This window comes from Pseudonaja textilis, chromosome Z (assembly GCF_049901715.1).
Source record: "Pseudonaja textilis isolate UNSWEBS1 chromosome Z, rPseTex1.2, whole genome shotgun sequence".
NCBI lineage: Eukaryota > Metazoa > Chordata > Lepidosauria > Squamata > Elapidae > Pseudonaja > Pseudonaja textilis.
In genome coordinates, this window is record NC_142008.1 from 48947388 (window position 1) to 48968136 (window position 20749).

Consider the following 20749-nt stretch of genomic DNA (forward strand, 5'->3'; position numbering starts at 1 on the left):
TGAGGGCGGCTCCTACGCCGAAGGTGATGCGTCGCAGTTACCGTGATGAGGAGTGTCTCGCTGTACTGGATGAGGACAGCGTCCGATGTGAGAAGGTCCTTGGTTTTGTTGAACGCATCCTCTTCTCGTCTTCCCCACGTCCAGGTGGCTGCCTTGTCGAGCAGCCTATGCAACGCAGTTCCGCCACGGTTGCCTTTTGGGGCAGTAAAACATTATAGAAATTAATCAACCCCAGGGCGCTTGTAACTCAGTTTTGTTTCTGGGTCTCGGGGCTTCCTTGACAGCTTTGATTTTGCCCTCGGTGGGGTGGATTCCGTGCTGGTCTAGGAGGTATCCTAGAATTCAACTCGTGCCGCGTGCAGTTGGCATTTCTCCCTCTTAACTTTTAGCCCTGCACTTTGGAATCTTTGCAGTACCTCCTCAGGCGGCCTTCCAATTGTTTCTGGTCGGTCGCGGCTACCAGCACGTTGTCAAAATAGGGTACTACCCCTCTTATGCCCCGGAGGAGCCTCTCCATTAGGCTTTGAAACACCCCCGGGGCTACGCTGACTCGAACTGGAGTCTCTTGCAGCGGAATGCCCCTCGGTGTGTGACTATGGTCTGCGCTTCTGCGGTTGCCTCGTCGACCGGCAGTTGCTGGTAGGCTTGGGCCAGGTCGAGTTTGGCAAAGACCCTGCCCCCAGTGAGTGTAGGAGGTGCTGCACTACTGGGACGGGGTAGGCGCTTTGTTGGAGCGCGCGGTTCAGGGTGGCCTTATAGTCCCCGCAGATTCTCACTGACCCGCGGTTCGCGCCGGTCGTGCCCTGTCTGCAGCCGGTGGATGTCTTCCTCTTCGTCTTCCGATTCGGAGGAGGACTCGAGGTCACCGTGGTGCGTGGATGCGGTCGCTCGGTGGTTGATTTCGGGCTGTCTCTCGGGGTCGTAGTCGTCTCGGCCGTGGCGGGTCGCTCCGCAGTGCTGGCTTGCCGCAATTGGGCCACTGATTTCCTGGTCGCCTCTGCTGCGGTGGCTTCGGCGAGGGCATCAGCGAGGGATATGTCGCCCTTTGCCATGATCCGACTCTGCAGGACGGGGTCCCTGAGGCCGAGGACGACGCGGTCCCGCAGGGCTTCGTCGAGGTCGGTGAACCCGCACAGGCCCCCGAGGTCCCTGAGATCAGCCACAAAGTTGCTGACACTCTCGCCCTGCTTCTGGTCGCGGCGGTAGAACTCGTGCTGGCGGATGAGGGTGGGCACGGCGGGCGCGTATTGGCTCCGCAGCAGAGGTTCGAGATCGGCCCAGTCCATGGCCTTTACGTCGAGCAGTTTGGCGAGGGCTTTTGCCATTTTGAACACTGCGGGCCCGCAGTGCGTGAGGAAGACGGCTCGTTTTCTCTGCCCATTCGCGTCCTTGAGGTTGCTACTCTCCAAGAACACGAGGAATCTGTCTATGTATGATTCCCAGTCCTCAGTAGCTTGGTTGAAGGGAGCGGGTGGCACGTTGCCGCTGGCCATGCTGCCGGTTGCGGTTCCGTGGGCCACATGCGGTGTGGGACTTGTTTCAAAATCCCATCCTCGTCGCCAGTGTCGTATCTCTCATACGAACAAAGGACGCGAGGCAGTGACTTGGTTCAGCTCGTTTATTCAGGAAAAACACAAGTGGGGCAGTGGGGAAGAAACGCGGCTTAAAAGCATTTTGCGCTGAGCGCTGCGAGTAATCGGGGTCGTTTGAATGCTTCGCGATCGGCTCAGCCAATCGCTGATCGATTCGAGCGACCAATCGGTGCCGCGCACTCAGCCAATCCGGTGGCCGTGCGCTTTGGCCAATCCGGGCTGCCAGATTTCGAGTATGCAAATGTCTGTACAGAACAGTATGTGCCATGTGGACTGATCATTTTGTGAAGGGTACTGTCTGCTAGGAGCAGGGACAAGGGATGCGACAGACAACTTTCAAGGAAAATTATCTCTACCACATAACAGAGAAAAATATTGCTTATAATAGCTATTATTATATCACCAGGAGAACGATTGACTATGCAGATTGTCTTAATGAAATAGAGTTTCTGATATCCTACCTATTGACAAACTACTGCCAATTTGCAAGAACTGAATAACAACAAATTGGCAAATTTATTGAGTGTGAACAGAGGAATTTTGATCAGAATCTTGTGGGGACTAGAAATAGAAACCTAATACTTTGTAGAAAAATATTGATGTGCTGCTGGGAACAAATGAATTATTTATTTTATATAATCTCTTCTGATAGCAACTTTTCATTATTTATTGCTATACTGTGTGGACTGTAGCATAAAACGTTGCAACCTTATAGCAAGTTGCCAATCATCAAGTAAGAGGCAAACAGGGCCATATACATTTACTATCTTGTTCTTCATAATTTTCAGAGTATACTGGGACATCTTAGATATTTATTATATCAAAATTATAATGGCAAATGTACTCCTTCTAGGATCTTATGAAATCTATCCCAGCAAAATGCATGTAGGATTGCTAAATTGGGCCCAGGAGAAGCCTTTGAAATGTTATATGATACATACAGACTACACTTCAGAGTTACACTCCTGATACTGTGAATAACAAACACATTTTCCCATTCTATGGCTAGCACTTGTTTAAAAATAGCCATTTTTTTATTGTAAGGGCCATAGAGCAAAAGCTCTGGATATAGGCCACTTATGTACAGAAACATTAGGGAACCAGGAATATTAGACAAGTGATAAGCATTAATACAAAATGTAAAATCATAGTCAAGCACAAATTTTTATTATAGATCAGGGATGTCAAACTCAGGCCTGGAGGTCAGAACTCGCCTGTGAAGTACTTAGATCTGGCCCAAAGGGCTGCCCTGGAAACAGCAAAGAACTAGCCTGTGATGCCTCTGCCAGAGAAAATGGGCTCCCGAGCTCCATTTTTGGCTGTGACAGGCTTCTGAATGAAAACAGAGCTCCTCCCGGCCTCTGTTTCTGCTGGCAGAGGGTTGCAGGAGGCTGTTGCAGCCAAAAATGGAGCTCAGGAGCCTATTTTTGCTGGCAGAGTGCTTGGGCCACCACAGGAGCCCCCCCCCCTCCCACGAGTGATGTTGAACTGGCCATGCCAACTTCGGTCATGCCCATCCCAGCCCCCTGATGTCAAAGACAACCCTGATGCGGCCCTCAATGAAATTGAGTTTGACATCCCTGCTCTAGTTAGTCTGCACCAGAAAGAGGATGGCATTTCCTGGAAAGTAATTACAAACAGGCATTCATCTGTGGTAAAGTAGTGTATACAGGAATAATAATTGGTACTCGCAATCCAATATTTGCCACTATAAGCTCAGTTGGGTTGCACAGAATTTTAGAAGCTTTGCTAACATTCAATATATGCTGTCAGATCTCAGCAGCCCAAATCATAAGCCATTTCAGTAAGATACCATCATAAAAATGGTTTCTATATGCCCCAGTGCCCCAGTAGAGCTAACAATTTAATGAAAAAACAGAATGTTGTTTCATAACATTCAGGGGCTACATTGTTTATATAGGTAGTCCTTGACTTACAACAGTTCATTTAGTAGCTGTTCAAAGTTACAACAGAACTGAAAAAAGTGAGTTACAACCGTTTTTCCATTACAGTATCCCATGGTCATGTGATCAAAATTCAAATGCTTGGCAACTGACTGATATGGTTGCAGTGTCCTGGGGTCATCTTTTGTGACCTTTTGACAAGCAAAGTCAATGCAGAAACCAGATTCCCTTTTTAACTTAGTAACCCCCCCAAAATTGGGTTCAGTTATGAATAAAAGTCCAGGACTACTGTATAATAATATTTAGCCTCAGAAATAAAATGAGTTGAATTCCTAGGTCACAAAGACAAATGTAACTTAATACAGTAATTAACAGAGAAACCTGTAGAATGGTTCCCATAACTGGCATAAAGGATGATACATTTTATCTTTAAAATATGTAAATGACAGAAAGGAAGAAGAAATTGCATTGTATGGATCTATTCCACCTCAGAAACCAAAATGAATGAAACCGAAACAATACTACAGGCCACCTAGTTTAAAATAAAAAATAAATATTGTGATAGCAGAAGTAGAATTTCATCTTAAAACAATGGGGTTATTCTAAGGATAAATACAAAATATTTCTTAAATAAATTACTGTTTTACAGATCACAGATGGTGAAGGTTAATTCACACAAGCTAAGCCTGTTTTTCACTTACACATTACAAAGTATAATCTGTAAAAAGAGGGGATTAACAGCTGAAATAAGGCAACTCAATACAAAAATAAAATGACTTTCTGTAAAAGACAGAGGCAATGTGCCAAAAGTTGTGGCTTTAGCTATAATTCCCATGTACTATGAGGTCAATTCAAGGTTTTCTCTTCCAAATATAGTGTATTCACCTGGATTTTTATATCAAATAGAGGGCAAAGTTATCAATCACATAAAATGTGCACTGATTTTTAGAACAATTTCAGATCAGAACTCATGGGAGTTACTCCATTTTGCTGGTTGTTTATCAGGATAGATTTTTTATTTCAGCAGATTGATGTCCAGAGTTTAAATAAAATATTCAAACATAAATTTTCCAGTCCTTTGGGAATCAACAGTTGGAAGGCATCATTACAGACACTGAATTCATTCCTTATGAATCCAAACAAAAGCTTTATTAGCCTGGAACCATAAATAAAACAAGTGAATGAATGAATGAATGAATGAATGTAAATGAAAGCATTGCTGACACATACTTGTTCAGGTGCTTTTTGAACACATCCAGTGAAGAAAGAGAACCCCTTGATCTCTCTGGGAGTTGTTCAATTAAATTCTGTTGTTCTGTAATTTAAAGTTAACATTTCATATTCACACTCTAGGAGTATATACACTCACAATCTAGGAAATATATGTTGTATATGTATGTATATGTGCATGTGGACATGCATGAGAGAGAGAAGGAGAGGGGGAGAGAGGGAGGGAGGGAGGAAGTGTATTGAAGCTCTTGAAAAGTGTTATATTCTTTTCTCAGAATTAATCCTTGGGGCAAATGTTACACACATCTACAGTTCCTTAAGGTAGCTGCATTTCCCCAAGATCATATCACTCTTGCCATACAATTCAAGAAAAAGACCTTGGATTTCATCCATTCTCCTTGCCTTCTTTTGTACCTTGCCCAGTTTGTGAATCATTTGCAAAGTATGGTGCCCAAAGATGACCTCAATATTTGAAGTGGGATCTGACCAATGGAGAATATATGGAACGATTACTATGTTTTTAACTATGATACATTGATTTTTAAGATGTAGTATTTCCAGATGGTAAGGTACAATGCTGTTGTTTTTTTATCAATCTTGGTAAAACAACTAATGGCTGTTAAAATGTCACTTACACACAGACACTCCTTTGGAGTCAGCTAGAAAAAGTTGTTTAGGGACATGAAGGAGAATAAATGTAGTACCCCGAGATTAATTAATGTAGCTGTCGCTGTTTTCAGGATAATACAGCCAAGAATCCTCTGCAGCTATGCAATTTCAAAGAACAGTTCTAGTTGCTTTAAAGAGTTGCAGACAGATACTATGTTCACTCCAATGTCATTTCTCCAATCTTTAGGCTGAAATGAATGTAATAGTAAGAGTAGAAATACAATAGTAGCCGTTGTTTCATGAAGAATCCCATTCAGTACTAAGATAATCAGAGATACTGGAAATCTCTGTGTTGATTGAATTCTTTTGCCTGTTGATGGTGGAAGGGCCCCTTATGGAGATGATGAAGTGGATAATACTAAATCTGACATACCAACTACAAGCTCATCCATCTGATCCAGCCTATTGTCTTATGAAAAGAATGCTAATCTTTGTTTTTATCATAATTTTTTCTTTATAGTATTCTGGTCATTTGACTTACTTTATGCAAAATGGTAGATATATATTTGGGGTGGGTTGAAGACACATTGGATTTTTATGTGCTGGTTAAGAATAAAATTCAAAATAGTTAAGAGATCTACCCCCTCCACTTAAAAATGCTTAAGTTGGCAATTGGCAAAGGAGTGTTCGTAAAAATAATTGCAAGTCTTGTATATGTAGCTAAAGCATTTTGAGTAGATTCTGCAGAGAATTATGCTCAAATCTACTATTTCATCCTTGATGGTCTCAGCAGGGATATCAGAAAATGCAAATTTTAATTGTGCTAAGTGCACATATATTTTGCATGCAATCAGGGTAATATTTAGAGATTTGGGGACAGATTTTGTTTTTACTTTGCTACTTAGAATGCAATCCTATATATGCTTACTGGAGAGTAAGCTCCATTAAATTCAGTAGCATTTCTTTTAAATACTTATATATTTCAGTTCCTGAGTTTGAAACATCTTTCTGTTTAAAAATATTCTTTAAAATTATCAAAGGTTGTTTATATATTATCAAGTTAAGATCCAAATGAAATATTGATTCATTTTTATAGTCCACAAAACAGGGCTGTTTAAAAAATATGCATAGTTACTTATGGAACAAGTATGAATACAGATATCGTTCAAAGTTACAACAGGACTGAAAGAAGTGAGTTATGACTGTTTTTCACACTTAGAACTATTGCAGCATCCCCACAGTCACATAATCGAAATTCTTATGCTTGGCAAGTGCTTCATGTTTATGATGATTGCAGTGTCCCAGGGTCATGTGATCCCCTGTTGTGACCTTCTGCCAAGCAAGTCAATGGGGAAGCCAGATTCACTTATCAACCATGTTACTAACTTAACAACTGCAATGATTCACTTAACAATTGTGGCAAGAAAAGTCATAAAATGGAGCAAACTCGCTCAACAAATATTTCACTTAGCAACATAAATTTTGGGCTCAATTGTGGTTGTAACTCAAGGACTACCTGTATATGAACTGTATATTAAAATGCTACTTTTCTTTTGTTTTAGAAAATAAAATAAGTGTACTATATCATAAAACACCAAAAAAGAATATGCAACTTTTATTTATAAAATAAATAAATTCATAATTTGGTACGTGTTGTGGAGCGGCGGAGATACGAGGCTGAGCCAGAGCGTTCGTTAAGGAAGGCTTTATTCAGGTGAATAAAGGGTTGCCGCGTCTGCCAGGCTAACTCGGCAGATCAGCTGGTGGCAACAGCTGATGCCGTTTGACAGCTCCTTTTATAGCCGGCTGTCAAATAGCATCAGCCAATGGGAGCGGTCGGCGCTCCCGCTCGAACTGCAGACCTGGTTGGGAACTCCAGCCAGTTCTATAGACACAACACTCCTTTCCCCCGGCCAGGAGCATGCGTAGTCCCGCAAATAGGCCGGTCGTCTACGATGGCGGTAGGACCACCTGAGTTCAGGAAAGTCTCTGGCTGGAGAGAAGTCCTCCGCTCCTGGGAGTGTCTCGGGGACTGCAGGAGAGCGGGTTCGGTCTGCGAGGCCCTGCGGTGGATCAGGTAGGCTTCTTCGTTCGGTTCGTTTCTGGCGCATCGTTCGGCTGGGGCGGTAGACCGGTTCGCTCGGTTGTAAGTCTATAGTCCTTCGTTGGTAGACCGGGCCCGGTAGGGAGTTCTCTCGGTGTCTCTCGGGTAGATCGGGCCCGGCGGTGAGCTCTCGGCGTCGTCCGAGTAGATCGGGTCCGGCAGGGAGCTCTTGGTGCCGGCTGGGTAGATCGGGCCCTGCAGGGAGCTCTCGGCGCCGGCTGGGTAGATTGGGCCCTGCAGGGAACTCTCGGCGTCAGCGGGGTAGATCGGGCCCTGCAGAGAACTCTCGGCGGCGGCTGGGTAGATCGGTTCCGGCAGGGAGCCTTCGGTGCTGGCTGGTTGGGCTGAGTAGACCGGCCCCTTGGCGGTTGTCGGGTAGGCTGGATCATTGGTGTTTGCTGCATAGATCGGGTCGCTTGGCTGGATGCAGGAGCCATCGGTTGTGCCTCTCCACCTCCTCCTCAGCTGGTCCATGTGTCTGCACCACAAGCATCCGTCTTCTAGGAGGACTCTGTAGGATCTTGGCCCTGCAACTGACACAACCTGTCCAGGTACCCACAACGGGTCCCCTGCATAATTCCTGGTGTATACCAGGTCATGCAGGGCAAAGTCCCTGACCAAGCTGTCAGACCCCAGGGGGGTGTCTGGGCTGTAATGGGGGTGTAGCCTGTCCAAAGTGGTCCTAAGACGCCTCCCCATTAATAGTTCAGCAGGTGATTTATTTGTAGTGGTGCATGGCTTAGAAGATAATGTGACAGTTTGGAGTGCCAGTTCTCCTGGCCAAACCTAGCAAGTGCCTCTTTTACTGACCTGACTGCCCTTTCAGCCATCCCATTACTAGCTGGGTGAAAAGGGGCTGTGAGAATGTGTCTAATACCTAAGTTGGCAGCGAACATTCCGAACTCACAAGATGTGAACTGGGGGCCATTGTCAGACACCAGTGTGTCAGGGAGGCCATGGGTGACAAACAAACGGGTCAGAGCCTTAACAATTGCTTGAGTGGTTGTTGAAGGAAGTAGGGCCAAGTCAATCCATTTGGAATAAGAGTCTACTAAAACCAAGAAGGTCCGCCCGTGTACTGGTCCAGCCAGGTCGATGTGCAGGCGAGACCAAGGTCCCCCAGCACTTTCCCACCTGGTAGGAGTGGCTGCTGGTGGGGCAGGCCTGGTAGTTTGGCAAGGTTGGCACGAGCTTACCCAGCTGGAGATCTGGGCATCCATGCCTGCCACCAAATGTAGCTGCGGGCCAGGGCCTTCATCCTCACAATGCCCGGGTGGCCTTCGTGAAGGACCTTTAGGATGGGTACACGGAGAGTGGCTGGGATGACCACCCTTGTCCCCCACAACAGACAACCCTGTAGGCTTGACAATTCTTGCTTGCAAATTTTGAAAGGAATGAAATCAGAAGTGTATTGTGTTTCAGGCCACCCCCTCCCCACCCAGTCCAGAACCTGGGCAATTACCCTGTCTTTTTTTGAGTGCGTTGCAATGTCTTCAGCTGTAATAGGTAATTTAAGTTCATTTACCTCAAAAATGGCATGTGAATGGGTGCGGGGTCTTCAACTGAACTGGCAGGGGGCAGCGACTAAGGGCATCTGCGTGACTCAAGTTTTTTCCAGGGCGATGCACTAATTTGTATGAATATGCGGCCAGGAACAGAGTCCACCTGGTCATCCTAGGTGATAGGACCTGTGGGGTTTGCTTGTCCCCTGACAAAAGTCCTAGGAGTGGTTTATGGTCAGTTATGAGTTCAAAGTAGTGCCCAAATAGAAATTGTGAAACTTTTTTACAGCAGCTACTGCAGCCAAGGCCTCCTTATCAATTTGGCTGTAGTTTCTTTCTGCAGCAGAGAAAGTCCTAGAGAAAGAGGCAATTGGTGCCTCAGAACCATTTGGGAGCCTGTGGCTCAGAACTGCCCCAATACCAAAAGGGGATGCATCAGCAGCCAGGACTAGGGGGAGTTGTTGATTAAATTGGATTAAAACTGCATCAGATGTTAGTAAGGATTTGACTGATTTGAAAGCGTGGGCTTCCCTGGGTCCCCAATGCCAGGGGGATTCTTTGTCTAACAGTCTGTGTAAGGGCTCTGCAATGGATGCCTTATGAGGAAGAAATGAAGCGTAAAAGTTCAGCAGCCCCAGAAAGGCTTGGAGTTCCGTCTTGTTGGTTGGTGTGGGTGCCTCGTAGATAGCCCTGACTTTGGATTCAAGTGGGTGAATACCAGAGGCATCAATCCTGTACCCTAGAAAGTCCACTTGCTTAGTGGCGATGGTGCACTTCTCCCTTTTGAGTTTGAGGCCATGCTGCCTGAACCTGTCTAGGACTGCCCTAACCCTTTGCATGAGCTGAGGTTTATTAGCTGCTGAAACTAAAATGTCATCAAAGTAAGGAACTACCCCTGGAAGCCCTTGGAGGATCCTTTCCATGAAAGACTGAAAAATACCTGGGGCTACACTCATGCCAAATTGGAGGCACTTGCATTTGAATGCTCCCCTATGGGTGACTATGGTTTGCAGCTCAGCTGTCTGATTATCAACAGGGAACTGTTGGTATGCCTGGGACATATCTAATTTGGCAAAGTTGGTGCCAGGTTCGAAAGTGTGTAATAGGTGTTGGATCACAGGGACAGGGTATGCGCTGACCTGCAGAAAACGATTGAGGGTGGTCTTGTAATCAGCGCAGATTCTCACGCTGCCATCTTTTTTGAGTGGGGTGACTATGGGGGTCTCCCATTTGGCAAAATCTGTTGGCTCTAATACCCCTTGCTTTAATAACTTGTCTAATTCTAAATCCAGTTTTGGGCGGATGGCAAAGGGTACCCTGCACGGCTTGAGGCGAAGGGGAATTGCCTGGGGGTCCACAGTGAACGAGATGGGGGTGCCACAATAGCAACCCAATTCATTGCTAAAGACATGAGAATAGTCTGTGAATAGGGTGTCTACTTCAGAGGTTGAGACAGCATGGATTCCAGTTATACTAAGGCCAAGGGAAGGGAACCAATCTAGTCCCAGCAGACTGGGGAGGGCACCATTAACAACCACCAAAGGCAAATGGCCTTTAAAACTTTGGAACTGAACTAAAAACTTGCCTTTTCCGAGGACAGGGATGTTCTTGCCCTGGTAGTCCCGTAGGGTCAGGTGGCATTTCTGGAGCTTCTTTTTTGAAATTTTGGGGTGAATCTTCTTCAGGGTCTCCCAGGAGATGATTGAAAGCGCAGATCCTGTGTCCACCTCCATTCTGCAAGGCTTACCTTCTAAAAAAACAAAAATACTTATTTTGTTAGAGGTTTTAGAAGTGTGGTCTGCGTGGTAGCAAGTATAGCAATCTTCCACTTGCCTTTGGAAATTAGCAGTAGGTTGAGGTCTCTGAGGGAAGGTTCTCCCTGCTTGGCAGATTCTAGCTAGGTGGCCTTTCCTCTGACAGTTTAGACAAGTAGCATTCCTGAACCTGCAGGATGCTCTAAGGTGGGAACCCCCACAGCTCAGACAAATGGGAGGTTGCTTGCGGGTGAAGTTGTTCCTTTGTCCTGCTCCATCTTGTGGGGGCTTTTGCTGCCTAAGGCGGTTTATGTCTGTTGTGCCTATAGATTCTTCTTCTAGGGAAACTTCCTCAGAGTGGATAGTGGAGCTGCCTGGCCTGATAGGAGTTCCTTGAATCTCAGCTGCTGATTGAGCAGAGAGCTCAGCAGCTTGGGCTTCTTCTATAGCTATTGCCAGGGTTAAGTCTTTTTTGGCTAGTAAGCGTCTTTGAAGCCTAAGGTCCCTGACCCCACAGACAATCTGATCCAAGAGCATGTCTTCTAGGTAGTCTCTGAACCCACACTGTAAGGCAGCTGATCTCAGGGCTGCCATGTACTCGCTAATTGACTCCCCCTCAGCCTGCCTTCTGATTCTGAAGGCATGCCTCCTAGCTATCTGGGAGGGTTTAGGTGAGTAGTGGTTGGAAAGAATCTCTTGGAGCTCTTCCCAGGGAATGGTTCTTACAGAGCGAGGGGCAACTAGTGCTGTAGCGGTGTCAAAAACCGCAGCCCCACAGTAACTGAGAAAGAAAGATTTTTTCCTATGCTCTGCAGCGTCTGTGAGGTTGATAGCATCCAGGAAATAGATAAAACGGTTTTTGTATGACTCCCACGTTTCTTCGGCTGGCTTGAAGGGTGGGAATGTTGGGTTGGTGTTCATCTTGAGGCGGCAGTGCCTGTCACCTCAGCTGCTGCGGCTTCGAAAATTGCGCTCTTAGAAGAGCGTTTTGCGGCTGCACCTGTCAGGCGGCGTCTGTCTCCTCAGCTGAGGAGGCTTTAAATTTTGTGCTCTTGGTGAGCGTCGGCGGCTGTGGCTTCAGCACTCGGTGGCTTCGCTCTTTTTTTAGTGACCAGCTCAGCGATCGGACGTCAGGTAGCCTCTTATTGTATCCCGCCCTCGTTGCCAGTGTTGTGGAGCGGCGGAGATACGAGGCTGAGCCAGAGCATTCGTTAAGGAAGGCTTTATTCAGGTGAATAAAGGGTTGCCGCGTCTGCCAGGCTAACTCGGCAGATCAGCTGGCGGCAACAGCTGATGCCGTTTGACAGCTCCTTTTATAGCCGGCTGTCAAACGGCATCAGCCAATGGGAGCGGTCGGCACTCCCGCTCGAACTGCAGACCTGGTTGGGAACTCCAGCCAGTTCTATAGACACAACAGTACTGTTCTGGGGACACCATGACATGAAAGCAGCAGCTTTCAAATTAGTTCAAGGCATTAACATAAACATACACAGATATGCATTAGGAGTAAATCCAGACTTATTTCATGTTTGTTTTTACTTCATTAATTTATTTTTCTGGCTTCCAACTTGCCTATGATGTGGATGACATACAAAGATTAAAATATTAAAAGTTAAAGTATTTAAAAAAAACAATTTCTACACTAGGAAGAATACATCGTATATTTACAGCATTACTGGTACCAATCAGCTCATCATATGACTCTAATTCCGAGCCTGTGGAAAGAGATTGGTAGTGCTTTCTTGAAGGTCTGGAAAATTGCATTGTACTGAATTTAGAAATACTTAGAATAGGCTTATGGAATTTAAGGGGGCTCAAATTAATCATAAAATGCATTTATTTTGAAGGATATACTCTAAATAGAATTCTATCTGCATTCTATCTATGTTTAATCCAATCAGATAATTAATATTTTATTATATGCTTTCTTGATACAAAGCAGTAAGAAATCAATCTAGGTCATATAGTGCCACAAACATGTGAATCAAGCTACAATGGCATTGTACATAATATGCACTATTAGATTTGTATCACTTGAATGATAATGACATGAAGAACATGAGATCACTTGCTCCTGTTGTTTTTTCTATAAATATCAGGGCTGCCATCTTCAGCATATCACACTTTGCTGGTATCATGCCATAAAACACAAGTGGAGGGAGGAGGTTTGGGAAGTAGGGAGTGGGAAGGAGGGGAAGGAGAAGGGGGGATGACAGGAAGACAGGAACTAGAGCTGTCAATCTGGAACAAACAGGCAGGCCAAGTACGAAGCCATGAGAATGGAATATGAATATCCACCAAAGAGCTGCCAAATCTCAAAGCCATTCCCAAAATATCTAATTTGAATATTATTTGGATACTTGGATACTGGGACATTTGAGCAGTGGACTGGTCAAGGGAGAGGTAGGGAGAGATGAAAATTGCTGGCTTTGCATGGGAATATTCAGATCCAGCTTTGCTTATATTGTAACTGCCTGACTTTAGTAAAACTGAACCTTTTTACTTCAACAATGGAGTTAAGGGTCTTTCCTTTCCTAAGTGCTCAAGTCATGACAAGCCTGATTGTAGATCCTAATCCTGATTCTGGACCCAATTCTGGATCTTCTGCTAGGTGGCATGGATCTGACCGTGGCAGGATGAAATGACCTAAACTATCAAGGTTATCAAGGTCTTGTCTTTACTAAATGTTGCTTGCTGGATAAAGTTTAGAATAAAAATGAAAGGTTTTTTTTTTAAAAAAGACCAATAATGGATTTACATAATATTCCAGTAACTAAGGACTACATGAAAGGGGGGATGTGGAATAGGAGAAAAACTAGACAACCAAATCCAATATTTTCTTTTTTGGATGAATGAAAAAGAGTTAATTTGTGTTGTTTTTTATTTTTATTTTATTTCTTTATTCTGGTCTCACAATTCATATGAACTACAAATAAATATAATATTTGGTATGTGTTGCAGTTGTAATATATATCTGAATGTAGATATAACTCATTTTTGATGGCAGAGATTTTATATTTATATTTTCTTTGATTTTTAATTAAGCGTTATACCAGACTTTGGCTCTTTAGAACATCATGCCATTAATTTAAAGATGCTAAGAAAAATAGTCTTAAATATTTGGCAGTAAAGACTAACAAACTAATGCATACATTTGATACTGTGTGTTTATGGAGAGTTGAGGAGCAAATAAACAAGCAGTAAATAATGCAAAGAATATTATTAGCTTTTTCAAAATTCTTGGAAATAACAATGGAAATATTACAAAACCTGTGTAAGCCCTTGACATGAGGACTTTATCACAGTACAGCTTATTTCCAAAGTTTCAACTATCTCTCCCTTATGGAAATTGTATAAATATCTTCAGTAACTAAACATAAGGATAGCAGACACTTCTTTTAATTTAAATTTGTTATTTGGCAATGAAAGAGAGAATATAGAAAATAATATGGAGGAGCATGGAAATCCTCTCTCACAAGTTGATTTCATCTTTATATAATTTCACTATACAAGCTGAGCAATTAGAAAGCCCCATGGCTGTAATGATGAAGAAGCTGTCTTGTTTTTTTGAAGGCTTAGAAAGGTGGCAGTCAGGGGAAGAGTCCGGTACTTTCCTCCAGCCGTTCTAAAATAGAGGTTTGCAAATGTAGTACACTAATATAATTGCTGATATTGTACATGGTGTCAGTGGTGGGATTTAACATTTTTTACTACTGGTTCTGTGGCTGTGGCTTGGCGGACATGGCTTGATGGGTATGGCAAGGGAAGGATACTGCAAAATCTCCATTCCCTCCCCACTCCTGGGGGAAGGTTACTGCAAAATCCCATTCCCTCCCCCCAACCTGCTTTCCAGATCCGTTCTCCTGTGCAAGGCAACAAAAGAAGACCCAGCCAATCAGCTGGGATTCGGGAGGCAGAGAATAGATGGGGGGTGGGACCAGTCAGAGGGGGTATTTGCCCATTCTCCAAACTACTCAAAATTTCCGCTACCAGTTCTCTAGAACTGGTCAGAACCTGCTGAATACCACCTCTATATGGTGTGGATATGAAAACTCTTATCTGAGAATCAACACTAGCCTCAAATTTCCATAATTTCCACTGCTTTCCTTTCTGTAATGTTACTGCATAATGCAGTGCTATATTGTGATTAGAAATGATCTTATACACAATAATTCAACTCAATGTTGTTTTTCTGCATAAATTATATGTGCTTGCAATAATGCATGTATTTTAGTTGCTTGGTTATGAATCCCCCAATGTCTCCAAGATTTAGTGTCTATGATTTATGAGTATTCACAAAACAGATAAAATTAAGGAAATGGGTAAATATTACAACAATTTCAAACCCCTTCAATAAGAAATATTTCAAATTCTACTATTATTATTTCTATAATAATCTATGCAAATGGAAGTCAATGTTCAATCTACATCAGAACCATAATTTTCCATTAGATGTATGGAATATGGATACTACTACTTTTATCTCTTTTAAGGTTTGTATTAGATTTTTGATCAATAATGATCAAATTATTCCCATTCAGATAATTTGATAGTTCAGGCTAAAATTGCATATATACATGCACACATATACACAACTGATATGAAGGTGAAGTAATGTGCTAGCTTCTGAAATAATGTTCTTTGAATATTTTGGACTTCAGTCACAAAGTTTCCTACCTTTCTATTACACACATTGCCAATTTTATTCCTCAATTGTAATCTTATCATTGCTTCGCTTACTTCTCGACCAAGCCTGGTAGTATATATAAGTTTAGAAATAGCATTTGAGAATAATATGAATGATTAGAACTACCTTCTTCTGATTATAATAACGTGGACATGATAACAGTTGACCTCAACAAAGCATCTGACAAGTACCCTATGCTATCTTGGGACTGGATATCATTAACTATTAGGTGGGCTCACAATTGGCTTGAAAGCATAATGAAACTGTGCTTATCAATAGGTCCTCATCAAAGTTCATCAAATAAGACAAATACTACAGAGATCATCCCTGAAATCAAATCTCAGTTATTTTTATTCACGACTTGAACCATAAGGTTGAAGGAATTCCTCTAAAAATTGGCAGAGGTAGCTAACTCTCTAGAAGAATGAAATTCAGACAAATCTTGATAAATAGAATGTCCATCAGATGGACAATTCCTGTTTCAGCAATAGCATGAGTGAAAATTTCTTGCACTGTAAATAACCACAGACTAAACCTGAATCTGAATTGTGATGAGGCTATTAAAAAGACAATTTTAGTTCTATTGAAAGAAGAAATTTCTAATCATGGAAGAATTAGCTTCACTGTATTATGCTTGGCACACACCAAGTATTACATGCAACACTTTCTCTGCTTTGAAAATTTCTGATCTTCTGATGCAATCAGATTCCTTCATCTAGCAGGAAGTATTACTTCACTATTGCATGCTGCTTTCCTACAACATAAGCATTAACTCACTAATCGACTCATTAATCGACTGTTGCCAACAGCATTTTATTTCCCAGCAGTTAGATGATCAATGTGCACCAAGATAAAAATGTAATGCTTAATTGTAGGTTGCCTTTCCATACTATATAAGATGATAGGCTTCAGAAACATTTCTTAGTAATTATAAACATATCTACCAAAGCTACTCAAGTACTATTGAAAACAATTCCTTTGGATTCTTGTCATATTTGCCAAGTCATCTGTTTGTTATGCAACAGGTAAGGATTCTTCAAAGCAGGGGTCACCAACCTTTTGGGTCTCAGGGACCACCAAACTCATAATTTTAAATCCTGTGGACCAGAGACCCTGGGAAAATTCCCAAAAAAGTCTGCAGGAAAATTCCCCATCCCATTTTCCTACTGATTGTTCATTCTTTATTTGGGATTGCAGGATAACGTCTCCAGCTCTGTTCTCAGGGGGAGAGAGAGAGTGAGTGAGAGAGAGAGACTTTTGGCTTCATGCAAGGAAAGCAGCAGAAGCAACATAAGTCTATCTTTCTCTCCCCCAAACTCTGCCAGAAATGAGTCTTTGTGAATCTTGTCACACCAGCACAGCCTCTTGGAGAAGGATGCCTTGCAGGGTCCCAAAAACTCATTTCTGGTGGAGTTTGGGGAGAGAAAGAAAGACTTTTGCTGCTTTCCTTGCATATAGCCAAAAGCAGAAGAAAGAAGCAGAAAGAATCAGCCTGGTGGCCAGGCGAGGCACATGGGGTGAGTGGGGCAAGTCCTCCTCTCCACCTTTCCCTCCTCCCTCACTACCTCATGTTGTTCGCAATACAAGCGATGCAAGCCTTGTGCTCCCATGAAGCCTGGATTAATTGCTTTGGGGATGACATTTCTCTGTGGCCCACCAAAATTTTCTTGTGGATCCCCAGTGGTCCCTGGCCCACTGTTTGGCGATCACTGCTTCAAAGTGAGCCAAGATTCCATTGAGATATACTTGCTTTTGAGACTACATTATTCGAATTGCCTCTTCCAATCCTTGAAAAATAGAGAAGCCATGGTAAGGCTAAGCTGTAAAAAAAAAGGCAAAATATAAGATGAAATGGGAAGGTTTTCCTATACTAAAGATCCTCCTACATGTTTCAGTGGATGTCTCCTTAATGTTAGGAATAACAAGGTTACCTAACGTAGTTTGGGTAAAATAATATATATAAACTATGATTGTAAGTTTAAGTGTGTGTCACTTTAAACTGCAAAGCATGTAATTTTGGATGCGGTTGTGAACCACCATAAGAGGGAGCAAGAGAACCTGACAATTGCTGATGATTGACTGGTTTGATGGATTGATGGTTTGTTAACTGCGTGTTTTCCCTACTGCTGAGTTGCTGAACATTGAAGGAAGAAAGGAGTTTTTGATTTCTTCATATCTCTACTGCGAGGAGATATATTGCTGGACTGATATTTGTAAGTTTACTGACCTCTTTTTCGACACTGGAATTTGCAACTGAATAATCCCCGGATGGACTGAACTAGTGAATGATACATGGACTGTTCGACTATGCTATAACTCTTACTGGAATAAACCATTTAACTAGCACTGTGTATCTGTTTTACTGAGTGTAAGCTACAAAAACGTTTATCTCACATATTTTGCCTGCCTGCCTGCCTGCCGTGCAGATTCTGCTAGGGTGTATCCCTAACACTGGTTATGGGCCCAGCTGCACAGTCAGACTAACCAGGATATAACAGGCTTATATAAAGTGAGAGTTAGTGTAGTTACACAATACTGTAAACAGACAGCTGTGTTTTATTAATTATAGTTTAATATCCAGAGAAAGATGGCACAAGTCAATTTACCAAGTTTGTCTCTAATATCCAAACTGGATGGAACAAACTATGTTTCATGGTCTATGAAATCAGCCTACTTCTACGCAGAGAAGGTTTGTGGAGTATAATTCAAAACCCACCAGAGGTAGATGCTTGGGATCCGGAGGATGAAGATGATGCCCAGAAAATACAAGAATATAAACTGAAGAATGAGCAAGCTCTCTGTATAATAGGACTGACACTCTGTGACCAGCAGCTTGTCCATATTCGTGGAGAAAAAACAGCTGCTAAGTGCTGGGAGAATTTAAAGAAGATTTATGTTCGAGACAGTGTAGGAGCACATATAAATCTTACACGGAAGCTGTTCAGAACACATCTTCAAAAGAATGGAGACATGTTGACTCATATAAACACTATGAAGAGGATTTTTCAGGAACTGCATGAAAAAGAACTTATCTTCACTGAACTACATCAGGTTTATATAATTTTGTCTTCGTTAGATGAGAGTTATGATGACTATGTAACTTCGCTGGAAGTGCTGCCAAAAGATAACCTCACATTAACTGACATTACTGGCAGATTAATTGAAGAAGCCAGGAGAAGGCTTGAAAGGGATCAACTCAGAAGGGAACAACCACAAGAAGAGAAATTATCTTCGTCAGCCTACACAATTAGAAAATGTTTTAATTGTGGAGAAAAAGGACATTTGGCTAGATTCTGCAAGAAAGAAAAATGCCACAATGCCAGCCAGAATGCAAAAAGGCATCAAAAGGATAAAAAATGCTTAGAGTTAGCCATGTATAGCAACGAAACTGTGAACAACAATAATTTTTGGGTTGTAGATAGTGGAGCATCGCACTGCATAATGAAAGATAAGAAAAGATTTGTTAAGATGTCCACGAGTTCACAGCAGATATCGTTAGCTAATGGCTGGAAAATTAAAGCAAAAGGTGAAGGTACTGCACATTGTTCTTGCATACAAGAAAATGTAAAAATGTTATACGTACCACAACTTAAGTTTAATTTGCTTTCAGTTAGAGTTTTGATTAAACTAGGTTATGTAGTTTCCTTTAGGGGAGAAAACTGCATAATAGAAAAGGAAGGTAAAAAAGTGACTGCAACTTTAAAAGGTGAATTGTATGTGTTAAAAGATAATCAATTAGAGGTGGCTAACACAGTGTATAATAACCTTAAGCCTCATGATGAATGCATACATTTGTTACACAGACGTTTAGGGCATATAAATTTTAAAATGCTCAAGCAAACGGTTGAACTGTCTAAAGGTATAAAACTGAAGCCTTGCAGTAAGTATTTGCACTACAATGCTTGCAGTCAAGAAAAAAGCAAGATAATACCAGCAAATAGAATTAATGGATTTAAAACTAAGGAGCCTCTAGAGGTCATATTTGCTGATATTATAGGTCCTAAAAAACCAAGTGTGGGAGGTGCTCGTTATATATTAAGTATAATGGATCATTATTCTAGATATGGTTTCTGTTATTTAATGAAGAGTAAAACGGAAACATATCAGAATTTCTTTAATTGGTTGAAGTTTGCAGAAAGAAAAACTAAAAGGAAACTAGTAACTCTTGTAACTGATAATGGTACGGAATTTATAAATAATAAATTCCAAAATAGATTGAAGATGGCAGGTGTAGAACATAAAAAGTCTGCACCATATAGGCCACAACATAATTCCTTTATAGAAAGACGAGGCCAAACAATACAGGCTATGGCTCGTACTATGTTGTCGGATTCAGGATTACCTGAAAATTTGTGGGGAGAAGCAATAATGTGTGGTAATCATATATTGAATAATGTTGTTAATTCAACAACAGGTGAATTACCATTCACACGGTGGCATGGTAGAAAACCTGACCTAAGCTACATGCACACATTTGGAGCACCAGCATGGGTGCATATTCCTACACAACTGAGACATAAGGGGCAGCATAGGGCTAAAAGATTATTTTTTGTAGTTTACGAATCTAACCATAAATCTTACAGGTTCTGGGAAAAAGGTACATCTAGAGTTTACTGTAGTGCTAGTGCACAATTCCTTGAACATGTAGGATGGGAAAAACTGGAGCAAGATTCGAATAAAGATATAATTATAGAAACCTACAAAAGACCAAACCAACATATCAGTAATAAGAAAAATCCAATTAAAGAGGAAGTACAAGAAGAGCAAATAGGACCAGAACAGGAAGAAATAGGTGAACAAGAAGAAATAGATAACCAGGAATAGGTAGTAGATGAAAGTCCACCTGAAAGCCCTGTAATACCTAGATGTTCAACACGTGAAACCAGACCACCTGACAGGTACCAAGCAAGTGTAGTTTGCCAAGTTAGTAAAGTTCCAACTACTGTGGAAGAACTTAGAATGTATCCTGCAAAGGATCAAGAGAATTGGCATAGAGCAATGGAAAAGGAATTAAATTCATTAAAACAGATGGGAGTTTATGAGAATGTTAAATTACCTCCAGGTGAAAAGTCCATTGGATGCAAATGGATATTTAAATTAAAAACAGGTAAAAATGGGTCTGTTACCCATAAGGCTAGGTTGGTAGCTCAAGGATTTAATCAAACTGCATGTGATTATGATGAAGTGTTTGCTCCAAGTCTAAAAGCAACAACCTTGAGAGCAGCTTTAGTGTGGGCAGCTAAGAAAAACTATATCATAAATGATTTAGATGTAGAAACTGCCTATCTGCATGCACCATTGCAGCACACTATATACCTAAAGAAACCTGTAGGGATTAAGGATGATAAAACTAATAATGACTGTTGG